The 12,047-nt window shown below is 43.7% G+C and overlaps 1 protein-coding gene across 6 annotated transcripts in view; it reads right to left on the bottom strand.

Moving 5' to 3' along the window:
* The window catches only part of SOBP (sine oculis binding protein homolog), a 117,891-nt gene that overhangs the window by 19,113 nt on the left and 86,731 nt on the right, over positions 1-12,047 (bottom strand). The gene's annotated exons all lie outside the window — the stretch shown is intronic.

Here is a 12,047-nt window from a genome sequence, read left to right as displayed (position 1 = left end):
AAAATAGTCATTCTAGGCTTCAGAATCCATTACTTCAGAGAAATTATTGTGATTTCATTAACACATTAATTTTGCAACACCAACAGCTCTCACAGATGGTGAAGACATGATCTACAATTCAAATATGACTCTTGTTTGCACAAATGCCTTTCCTTCATATGGCATTTTAAACAAGAATTAATATGAGTAATCTTGCCATAGCTATAAACAGATAAACAGATGTCAGATTTTTCAGTGCCTTACTTCTTTGACAGAATTTTACACACACAAAACCCCCATTTTTGTCATTTACATTAGTTCTCAAAATACTCTACTGACAGAGATTTTTGGTGCTTTCTATTAGCATGTTGAGCCTATGACCACGTCAGGATACATCCTGGTATTGTTTATTCTGCCTTTTCCAAATAGCCCATATAGGCTTGTTTTGAAATTACTCTATCTTTTGTAGGAAAAGAAAAAGAATATGATTGTGAAAAGACTGCATTAAAAGGATAATTAATTTTAATAACTATTGGCCATATAAACAATTCAAAACAACATATGTCAGGCATCTGATTACCCATCTCATTTAACTCTCAGCTTTCCTTTAATATAAACAGTGGTGACATTTCCGAGTTTTCAGTAATATATCTTTAATATATATATACACACACACACATACACACACTATATGCTATGGCTATTAGCCCATTTATTTTAACTCTGCAACATTTTGATTATCCAGACGGGTTCCCTCTCCTGCTTTCCCTCCTCATTCACGCACTCTCACACACACTGCCTCTCTCTACCACAAGGGTAGATTTAAATCAAGCTAAGTCATCACTTGAGAAGTAGCAGCTATTAAGTCACCCCAGAAGTTTCGGAATGCAGGGCCTGGATTTTTAGCTTGGGCACAGAGACACAGTGCCACGTGAGATAAAGCAGAGGGGGTGCTGCTGCTGTGCAGCACATGTGGCATTAGGACAGGCGTATTTCCAGCCTGATGCCCCAACGCAAAGAAGAAAATTTCTCAGTGAGTTACAAACAAGTCCAGCCCTGCACTGAATGCACATTGGCGATATAGTGCCCTAAAAAACATGGACAAAAAGGCTGTCAGATGCACAGAAGGGTCAAGATAAATGCTTCCTTTGCCACAGCTCATGCACCCTCCCTGGGCATGGGGCAGATGGGAAGTGTGAGTGCACTGATCAAGGCAAAGCAGGGGTACCCTTACTTCCACAGGCTCCCAGGTTTTACCAGGCATCGGCTCTCCCTCTGCTCCCTGCAGTGGCCCTGCTCAGCAGCCATCACAGACGGCACTGGGTAAACCCTCACTGCAGATAGTGCAAACATGCAGCAGTGGGCACTTAACCATCCCAGGTATTTGGCACGGGTATGGATTTTGCCAACCACGTGGCAAGTCAGCACAGATGGAAACATCTTGACCTCCTGAATTTTTTTGGCTTCCACTCTTTTTCAAGCAGACAAAAGGGGAATTTGTGCGTCTACACCACAAATTAGTATGGTACTATTTAACTCAGTAAAGCTGCTGAATTTACCTTAAAGTAACTTTTGATCAAGAGCTCACCACAGTAGCCATAAAATGCTATCTATTTTGCATGTATGGAATCAGAAAATACACTGACACGCTCCTTCTGCCACTTGCAGGATATGTTCTTGCCCCAAGGGCTATGCAAAGAGCCAGGGGGTCTCCACATGTACCCCAAGAGACTCACAAGGAGGTACCAGGAGCTCCCAGCCGTCCCCTGGTGCAGGCTGGGGCAAGATGAAGACCACCCATCTTCCAGCCTAGTCAATTCTATGATCACCCACAAAAACAGTGTCTGCTTGCAAAGAAAAGATGAGGAGGAGACAGGCCCCAGAGGCAGCTGCTGTATGAAATGGGGCAGGACTTCAGATGCAACTGCTTCCCTGATTTAGTTCTGGGACGGTGCAGCTAAGACCTGTCCTTACTTTGGGGCAAAGGAATCAAACCAACTTGTAAGTCTGCTGCCACAGAAGCAACAGAGAAATACGAGAGAGTAAACCCAGCCTCCATATCTTTCTAGGAAGAGCCCCCTCAGTGACTTTAATTTAACAGACTGGAAGAAAAATACAGCCCCTGAAAAACTTTTGGCATCTTTTCTAATAATTTAATTTTATTAGTTATCAGTTGAAACATTCACTGGAATACTTTAGTGTTTTATTGCTGTATTGATCTGTTTTTCTCAAGTGGGCTCCTTTGTCACCCCTACCTAAACAAATATTTTCTCTTCTTCGGTAAAATATTTAGAAATCCTGCTTAGAAATTCTCTACTGATTTCTCCTGTTTTCAATAATTCACTGAGGTACACGAAACTCTGAAGTCTGCTTGCCTCACATATTGATCACAGACCGTTCTGTGTATTTTATCACTAGATAAAATTAATTAAAGCCACAGAAATTAAAGGCAGCAATTCTGTTCCTCTGAACATCCTGGATGAACCAAATATCTAATAATTATCTCATTGATTTTATGCAACACCTCGAGCGTTGAAGTTAATGTCAGTGAGAAATGTCTACCTATGACATGCACCATTTCATTAATATCTATCTATCTATCTATCTATCTATCTATCTATCTATCTATCTATCTATCTATCCATCCATCCATCCATCCATCCATCCATCCATCCATCCATCCATTCATCTAGCCATCCTTCCATCCAATCAGTCTATGTTACTTATTTAAGATACGAGTATAAAATGTCCATGTTGTACGCAGGTAATATGACACCTTATAGACCATACTAAAAAGCAGAAAAACAGTCCCTACAATGAGGAGGAAATTACTGGAGGAGAAAAAATGTCACTTAAGAATTAATGAATCAAGTCTGTCTTACAGGATTGATCATTTAAGATGAGGTCAATGAATTTATGATACAAATGGCTATATCACTAGAGGTAATAAAACGGAGTAATATCATTCATTTTACATCTAACTAATGACGTGCTCAGAGTAATTACAGACTTCTTCTAAAAGCCTGCACTGATTAGTTCAGATGTGATAGGTGAAACATATATATCTTTCCGTTCAATAAAATAACATTTTCTTATCTGAAAACACATCCAATGTCTTTTTTTTTTTTTTAGTACTTGTATTCCATGCAGAACATAATCATTCTTTACAACCAGATCAAAATATCTCTGTTCATTTATTCCTTCTATTTCCCTTTTCCTGCCTTATCCTTTACCTTCACCATATGACCAAGAGAAAAGCTAAATTGTTGCAGGGTCTTTGTAACACCGTACATTGGATGTGGTAGTGCTAACGCATGGGAGTCGCTCCCTGGGTTTCAGTGGGATTTGTCATGAGAGTTAATGCTGTGGGATCACATATGGAGAGCCTGACCCCGCATCCGTGGAAAACAATGAAGAGTTTCCTCTTCAATGCAATCAGTTGGTTTTGGGTTTGACATTTTCAAGGCCAGGTTGGACAGGGCCTTGGGTGGCATGGTTTAGTGTGAGGTGTCCCTGCCCATGGCGGGGGGGGGGTTGGAACTAGATGATCTTAAGGTCCTTTCCAACCCTAACGATTCTATGATTCTATGACATTTAACTCCTTGCTTACCCTGGAATCAGTGGGAGCCTTGCCCTTGACCTCAACAGGAACAGAGGCACGGCCAGGGATTTTGGAAGGAACTGGCAGAAAGACATGAGAAGAAAATGCCACGAGGCTGAGTTTCAGACATTTCCTGACAAACGGGTGAAGCAACCATTTTGTACATTTCTACCCAAAAGGAGGTGGGACCCGCAGTACCGCGACTGACAAGAAGCGTGAACATTTCCAAGATAAAGAGTCAGACCTTGCAAAGTGCTAACAGTTCCCCTACACTTCTTCATCTCCCTTGGAAGATACTCCTAGGACTGCTCTTGGGCAAGCACACTTCACACCACAAATGCCAGAATGCAAACCCTGAATGAGAGAAAGATCAGTAATAAGATAACTGCCTATCTCATTCAGCTGTAATGCAACAACCCTCAAGAAGATTAAATTTACCTAACTGGGGCATGTCTAACGCTAAACAACAGAGTGAACATTTCCTTCAGTACATTTAATGTATTTATGTTTTAGTGGCAGCTTGCCAGTGTGCTACTTATAAGCTCAATGACTTGATATCATTTATCCGCTTTCCTGTGAAACATGCAGCAATCTACACCAGGAGACAACTCAGAAGACACTGCATCAGCAGAAACACAACTCGCACCCAATACGGGAACACCAGGAAAGCCAGGACCAAGGGATCCTGTAATACTTGGATTTCTCTAACACAAAATGGGGGGAAAGCCATTCCTGTTGGCATCTGTATCTTTATTTTGATAGAAACATCCAAAGCAGAGGACAGACGTGGCCATGAGGTTGCCCTGTGGGCACAACAGGGCATCCTGCTGTGCTTAAAAGGGACATATTTGGGCTTCAGGCACAAGGTAATTAATACTTTACTCAATCAGCTGTCAAATGCAGGCACAAAGTTCATCCATTACTGCAGCACACCCCTAACCTCTGAATAATAATCTACACTACTTCATTAAGCAATACATTTGCTAAAATCTGTCTGCAGAGGTATTTACATCTGCCCGAGAGAAACCAGGAATGAGCGCCATGCAGACACCACCGCTGTGATGAAAGAGAGCCTATGCCTTACACACAGTGCTTTGGACTGGTATCAGGTCCCTGGTAAAGCTTAATGAGAAGACAGAAAGGGATCACGAGAGCAAAGACAGTCCATTTTCAACTTCTCCAGAACCAGAGGGTGACTAACCAGTCTCCTCTCCTTGCTCAAGAAAATGCTGTTGTGGGACATGTTGCACAAGGGAGGGCTGCATCGCTTCCTGAGGACCATGTTTTTATCAAAGATGCCAAAACATGGGACTGAAGATCACCAAACCCTTGCCTCCTGGCATAAAATCCATGTACTCAATTTGCTCCCTTTTCCCACTCTGCTGTCTCTTCATATATGCTCAGGCATATGTTCTGGCTTCACAGACACCACAGCACATTCCCCATATCTGGCCCTGGTTGCCTTTCTTTTTAGCCCAAGCTGGGTCTCAGAACCTTCCCTGAAGTTTCCAACCCTGCCTCCCACCCAGGATGTGCAAGGCATGGAGGCAGAGGTTCCCACCCGATCCCAAAAGCTGCAAGGCAAGGAGACAACCCTCCTCCCCCTGCACACAGTCCTGCCTTGCAGCCAAGAGAGAACCTGACACACCAGGCACATGTTTTTCAGCAAGGGCTCAAGGTTTCTGAAGCCTGACAACATTGGACACGGCAGCAATCTAGAAATTAGGAAGTGGCTTGAAACACACATACAGAGGTTTGTAGTAAACAGCCAAATGAGTCACAACTAGTGCTCTTGCTCACAGCTCAGTCAGACACTTTGCAGATCACCCAGCAGCTGCCGTGGCATGGACACCATGGCTCCTTGCCAAGCAGGGCCCCTTGTAAGGCTGTGAAGCGCTGCCAGCAGGACACCAGGGGAAAATTCAGTCTGTCATAAAGAAAGAAACCTAGGTCTGCATGTCCTGAAGTGTCTTGATGTTCCTAACTATCTTTACAGGGAAAAGGAGAGTGAAACCTCTTTCAGATGTCATGCCAGCATCCCCAGCTTGTTGGGCAACATAGCTACTTGCTCCCTCCCTTCTTTCTTCCATTTATCCACCACCAAAGCTCCTCTTCAGAGCAGACCACCTAAAAGGTAACGGTAATTTTGAAACAAATCCCCTAAATCCTGCACATGGCCCCATCTCTGCAGTCTGCTGCATGGCCAAGCACAGAGAAACTGCTCAGCTGTTAGCACACAAACACACGGTGATTTGTTTGACATTAAGATTGTTCCGAGGCACTGGAGTTCCTTTTAGCATTTCCTGACTCAGAAAAAAGAGGACTATTAAGAAGTTCAAGATACGCACCCTGCTGTGCCAATGGGAAAGGTGAGCAGGTGAAAACTGCAGAAGTACATGGTCATGCTCAGCTCAGATGTGCTGGGTCAGAGTGAGGAAAAGGAGGACACTATGTTCCACCCAGAGACAATGGCAAATGACAAACTCCTTTGAGAGGTTAGCGATAAGAAGCATAATGGAATTGAAATTCATAATTTAAAGGCTTTTTTGCTTATCCTAATGCTGATGTGCTTGCTTCCCAGCTAATTGAGTTATCACAAAAGGTATTCAGCTGCCAGCACCCTGCGCCAAGCGATGGAGTGGCTGCAGCCTTGCCAGAAGCTGCACAAACCTGCTGCTGCTCACCAAGGTGTCACACATTTCCCTACCCAATCCTCCTTCAAAACACCCATCCTGGACCTGCTTCCTCCCAAGACGGGCTGGGTAGCCTTGGAGCGTGGCCAGTGGCTGAGCAGGGTATGCAGGGGTCTGTGTGTCCAGCACCACAGCTGCTGCATGCTAGCCCATGGGCAGGAAGCTTTGGTCCAGGAATCCCTGTCAAAGGATGCAGACTGCCCCCAAAAGGGGAAGGCAGTTTACAGCATCTACTTGCAAGACAACTATGACCAGGCTCCCCACCTCAGCTGGGAATTGATGCTCTTTTGCTGCCCAATGCCAAACAATACTGGTCACAGGCATATCCCAAAGTGTGGCTCTAAGCAGTTATCCAGCCTCCATCACCATTTTTGATGTGCTTACTGCAAGATATTCAGCATGTTTATTGTAGCAGGGTTTTTCTGTCCAAGGTGGCTTGTGATCATTTTTTATAATGATTGTTCCATTTGAATGATTATTGCAAAAAAATAAATGAAAAAAAAATCATTCCAGCTGAAACCTGCTGCGAAGGAACCCCGAGGCAGGCTCTAACACACTGTGAATGCGGTTACAATATAGCTTGTAGCGATGCTAGGTGTGAAGGAAAACAGATTTTTACAATGTTTGGAGCTTTGTGCAAAAACAGTTGACAAAACAGAACACTGCAGTTGCCTACAACTTAAAACTGTCCTGTGACAAGTTTCTCTCTGTTTAATAGAGATCAAAGCTTGCCTACTTACATGCTTTTCCTTTCCCTGCTGTAACCATCCTAAGCTTCTTGTCCTCCCCAAAATCCCTACCATAGTTTTCTGAGGAGTGAACACTGACTTCATGTCATTTAAATGCAAGACCCACTCCGTCTCCATTTTTCATCCTAATTATGTGAAAGTCTAAGCTACATGAAGCATAAGGAGAAAATACAGTTACTTGGTAATTAATGGCTAATGATAAATTGATTTCATCTTTTGAATCATTGCAGTTGTCATCTGTGATATTTAAAACACAGTTTTTTTCAAAGCCCTTGTGTTCCTTTGTGTTGGGGGGCTTTTCAATGCTCCCAGCCAAAAGCAATGAATGTCAGTTATGCTAATGCTCAGTGGAAATCCAGGTTGGGTCTTGTTTCATCAGAATGGCTACATATTTGATTTTGTATATAAACAGCTGAGCTCTGTATTTTCAACTTCAGGCTGAGGGTTTGAAACCACAGGAGGAACTTTGGATCTGAAACCATTGGTGAAGCCCACAATATGGTGGGCAAAACTTCAGGGAAAATGACTGTAGTGTGAGGTGCGGCTTGCCAAGAGGGAAGTTCTTTCCCACAGAAACCTTCCTGGCTGAAATAACACTGAATGGGACAATAACAACATTTAAACCTTGAAATCCTTGATGCGGGGTTTTTACACTTGTGCCACACAAGATCTGATTACAGGGCACACGGGCACTGCTGCTTCAGTACTGGCTAAAGCCACCACTCCAGCAGTGACAGAAGTCCTAAATACAACTGAAATTATGCAGAAGATAAAAGGAGGGCAAGAGCAGGGGAGAGAGGTGGGGGGGGGGGTTAAACGCCCTCAGCAGGTAAGACAGGTTGTCTTGCCAAGACTCACATTTCAGAGGTATGTAGGGCCTGAGAAACCTCATCCCACTGAGTTCATTGGCCTTTGAGCACACAAAGAGACTGTGGGGCAGTACAAACCCTGTCTCCAGGCATTGAGTTCCAAGCTCAGCTCTCAAGCTTGCATCAAGCCTGAAGCTCATGAGATGGCTGCCACAGGTTTGCAAGCAGCAGCCCAACATTTGTGTAGGTCATGCCCACACAAGAGGCAGTTCCTCTTCCAGACTTAACCTGGTCTGACAGGAAACCATTTAAGTGTCTCTGTAGCCTCCTTCTTGGTGAGACTGATTGGAGGGCTGGGATCTGTGGAGTCAACTGAGTGTCTCCATCATGTTCCTTATAGTTCTTAACTCATGGGTGGCAGTGGGAGAAGCCAGCTTGGCAGACGAGTGGCACAGACATATTTGCTGGTCAGGCAAGCAGCTTGACTTGGTTTATGTGGGCATTGGTCACCTTGATGTCCAACAACTGATTTCCAGGCCACAACTTCTCATCATGTGCAATCTCAAATTCCCTTGGTTCTGAAATGATCTGGGGTTGTTCAGCCTGGACAAGAGGAGGCTCAGGGGAGACCTTACAGCAACCTTCCTAAAGGGGGTCTGAAAGAAAGCTGGAGAGGGACTTTTTACAAGGGCAAGTAGTGACAGGGTAAGGGGGAATGGCTGAAACTGAAAGAGGGGAGATTTAGAAGAGATAGTAGGAAGAAGTTCTTTGCTGTGAGAGTGGTGAGGCACCAGAACACGTTGCCCAGAGAAGCTGTGGCTGCTCCATTCCTGGGAGTGCTCAAGGCCAGGTTGGATGGGGCTTGGAGCAACCTGGTCTAGTGGACAGTGCCCCTGCCCATGGCAGGAGGTTGGAACTGGATGAGCTTTAAGGTCCCTTCCAACCCAAACCATTCTATGATTCTGTGATTCTATGATCCTTAAGCTGTTAGTGCCACAGTGAGAGCTTCGCTTCTTCCTAAAGATGATGCAAATGTACCTCCTCAAACTACTTCCACTACAGTTGTGCAAAGTACTGGCAGTGAAAAGTGTCGTAAACACCTTGAGAACAGGACCAGAACTGTCAGTTTTGAATATTCAGGAAGGCAAAAGAAAGATATCAACACTAGAAGCCGAAAAAACATTTCTGGGGCTTAGAAATACTCCCTCAGTGTCCAGGGCCTGCTGTTTCTTTGGGGCAGCAAGGGAAGGTTGTACTAGGAAATACCCCTCCTTCCTCTTCCTCAGAGAGTGGAAATGCATTTCTTTCTTCAGCAGCACATATACCCTCCATGTTGTTGGAGAACCTTCTGCACAGTTTACATTTCCATATGCTCAGCTACAGGAGGCAGAAGAGCAGCTTCTCCATTCCCAGGGTGCCCAAGTTATGGGGTCCCACCAGTGCCCAAGCTAAGAACCAGTGCTGGCCCCTCTTTAGGGGACAGACAACAGGACCATCAGTGCTGCCATGCCATGAGCTCCTTACTCCTATACAGGGGCTAGGGAGATCCTGCTCCTTGCGAGAACAGGTCCAAACACCAGCCAGAGAAGGTTTCTTCTGCAGAGTAGTTGTCAACCAGTGAACTGAGGAAAGAGAGCCTGTATGCGCCAGGCTTTGCATCACTCCCTGCATCCAGCCCCAGCAATAAGGAAAAGAAAGGAAAATTGAGAGCAGTTAACACTGGAAGTGTTTCTGTCAAATTCTTTTGAGAATTACGGATGCTGTTGAGCACAGGAAAACTTAAAGCTAAAAGAGGAAAGGGGCATTTCACTAGCCTTAAATAGTATCTATCTCATTTACTGAGTGACCAAAATCTCTCCAAATGAGAAAGCTGCTAGCAAGTCTGCAGATGACTTCAGAAACCAGATGAAGATTTTTGTTCTCTAATTAATTCACCTTTTTTTATTCAGTATCTGAATAAACATGTTCTCCCTTCTTTTCTGAACAAAACTTTATTCTCATCATATAGCAAAGTAACATTGTGAGATGGAAAATAACCCATGTGGCTCATCTGTCTAGAATTTCTGTCTAGCAATATCTTATATGTGTTTTTTCTCCAATATATTTTCTTTTTAATATTCAAGACAATATAAAAATAACAATAAAACCCCCTCCATTATTATTCCAGGCTTATAGGTTGGTTGACAAGAGTGTAAGTGTAATAATGAGGAGGTCTGAGGGGCAGGTTAATGTTTTTTGCTAACACATGATGCTTTTAGCCAAAGGCATTGCTGGAGGCCAACACCATTTCCCCTGGATCAAATTCATCACTGAACAGCCATTAAATCACTCAGACTTAAACATAATATTAATGGGTGTAGAGAATATTACTGTAATCCAGATTTGAAATATCATTAGTCTGTAGAACAGCAAGCAGGAATGCAATCTGAAAACTTGAGAAATCTTTATTTACCTGTAATGAAGGGTTCTAAGTCCAATTTCTCTCTCACCTCTGCCATTTTACAGTGGCATAACTCTCACAGATATGTGTTGTTTCTTCTGATTTATGCTTGTACAAGCAAGAGGCTTAGAGAATAGAAGTCTTTGGGTGCTTTGGAATATACACACATGGGTTTTTTCCACCTCTCTCAGGTTAGGGGTCTTCAGCATTTATTACTACACATTAATCTTTATCATGCAATAATATTTACAGGCAAGGACCCATTACACTACGTGCTCTAACATATACATGGCCATAGTGTGGGCTGCAGCAGAACAGTTGGGTCTCAGCGTTTACCTGCAGCAGACTCCCCACACACAATTCCCCACCTTTCCCAAACATATAAAATCCTTGAGAGACTGCATCAGCTGCTTACTTGGAAAAATTATGTTAGGGAAGATTGACTTGACCGTTAGTAAAAATGGATTAAAAAAAAATCAAAACTTTCCAAGAGGAGTGTTGCTGAGTTTTAGTCTATAGAGCTTTGAAGGGAGTCAAAACTGTTCCAGATTTGAATGCATGTGATTCACACTTTGAGAATTGCTGGTTTCACTGCTGGTAATGGTACGCACCACCCCGCATCCCAGAATACATTCAGTTTAAAGAGCAGCCCTCTCTCTGGAAACCACATTTGATTAGAACAACTCTGGGCCAGATCCAAAATCTGCCTGGATCAAGGAAAAGTGTGTCACATCAGTTTCAGCCCAGGACTGAGACGTGTCACATCGCTTGCAGATTGGGCATAGAGAGTGGAATTCATTTTCCCATTTCCTCTGGAGTTGGGGGCTGGAGAAGACGAAGCCAAGCAGGGGAAATCGCTCTGCCGCACACAGAGGAAGCATTCTGCGTCCTCTCTCTTGCTGCAAGGCACTGGTCCTGGATGAAACCCAGAGCCTGTTGGTACAGACCCAGCTCCCCTTCCCGCTTCTATTAGCACAAAATCACCAGTGGAGAGAAGCTTATTCTGAGCATCTGTCAGGCTCACTGTTGGGTACTCCCACATGGAGCAGGTAAGACTGAAATAAGGGCCAGGTAAACAAAGAGACAGGAACTGCAACAGTCTGCACACCCTCCAAATAGTGAGGGAAGAGGGCAGAGAAGAAGAGAGGAAAGGAGAAAAGAAAAGAGGAAAGAAAAAGAGAAACAAGAAAGAGAAAAACAGAAAAGAAGAAAGAAAAAAAGAAAAAATTAAAAAAAAAATGTACTGTGTGTCAGTAGGTAGGACTTACCATGGCTATCATGGACTCTAGCTATCTTAAACCACTGTTTTCCAGGACTTTAGCCTTAAAAATAATAAATGAGGAGTTATAAAGGCCTGAAACTGCAGCCTAGAGCCAAACATATGGTGAACTAATGTGTGTGAAAACTTCCTTGTCTTCTTCTGCTAATGCCCCTCTTGTTTTACTAAGAACATTCCTGCCATGAAGCTGGGCTTCCTCTGACAGGACTCGCCAGCTGTGAGGGTGGTGGGGAGCAACCAGCTTAACTCGTGACCAATGCCCTAGAGAAGGAGGACCAGCCTTTCACATATCCTGCTGACTGCTATGATGCTTTTGTCAGACTCAAAACTCTTTCTAGTTCTCAAGGAATACAAAATGCACCTTATTCCTTGGTGATTTACATCTACCTCTTTCTAAGTAGGGTACAGATGTGGGGAAAAAACGTCCCACTAGGTCTTTTCTATGCAAATGAAAAGGTCTTACTTATCCCTGTTTAGAAAGTCTTTAGCACTGACGC

Source organism: Pezoporus occidentalis, unplaced genomic scaffold (genome assembly GCF_034315485.1).
Source record: "Pezoporus occidentalis ecotype Australia unplaced genomic scaffold, CSIRO_AGI_Poc_V1 ctg109, whole genome shotgun sequence".
Taxonomy (NCBI): domain Eukaryota; kingdom Metazoa; phylum Chordata; class Aves; order Psittaciformes; family Psittacidae; genus Pezoporus; species Pezoporus occidentalis.
This window is presented reverse-complemented; position numbering and strand designations above follow the sequence as displayed.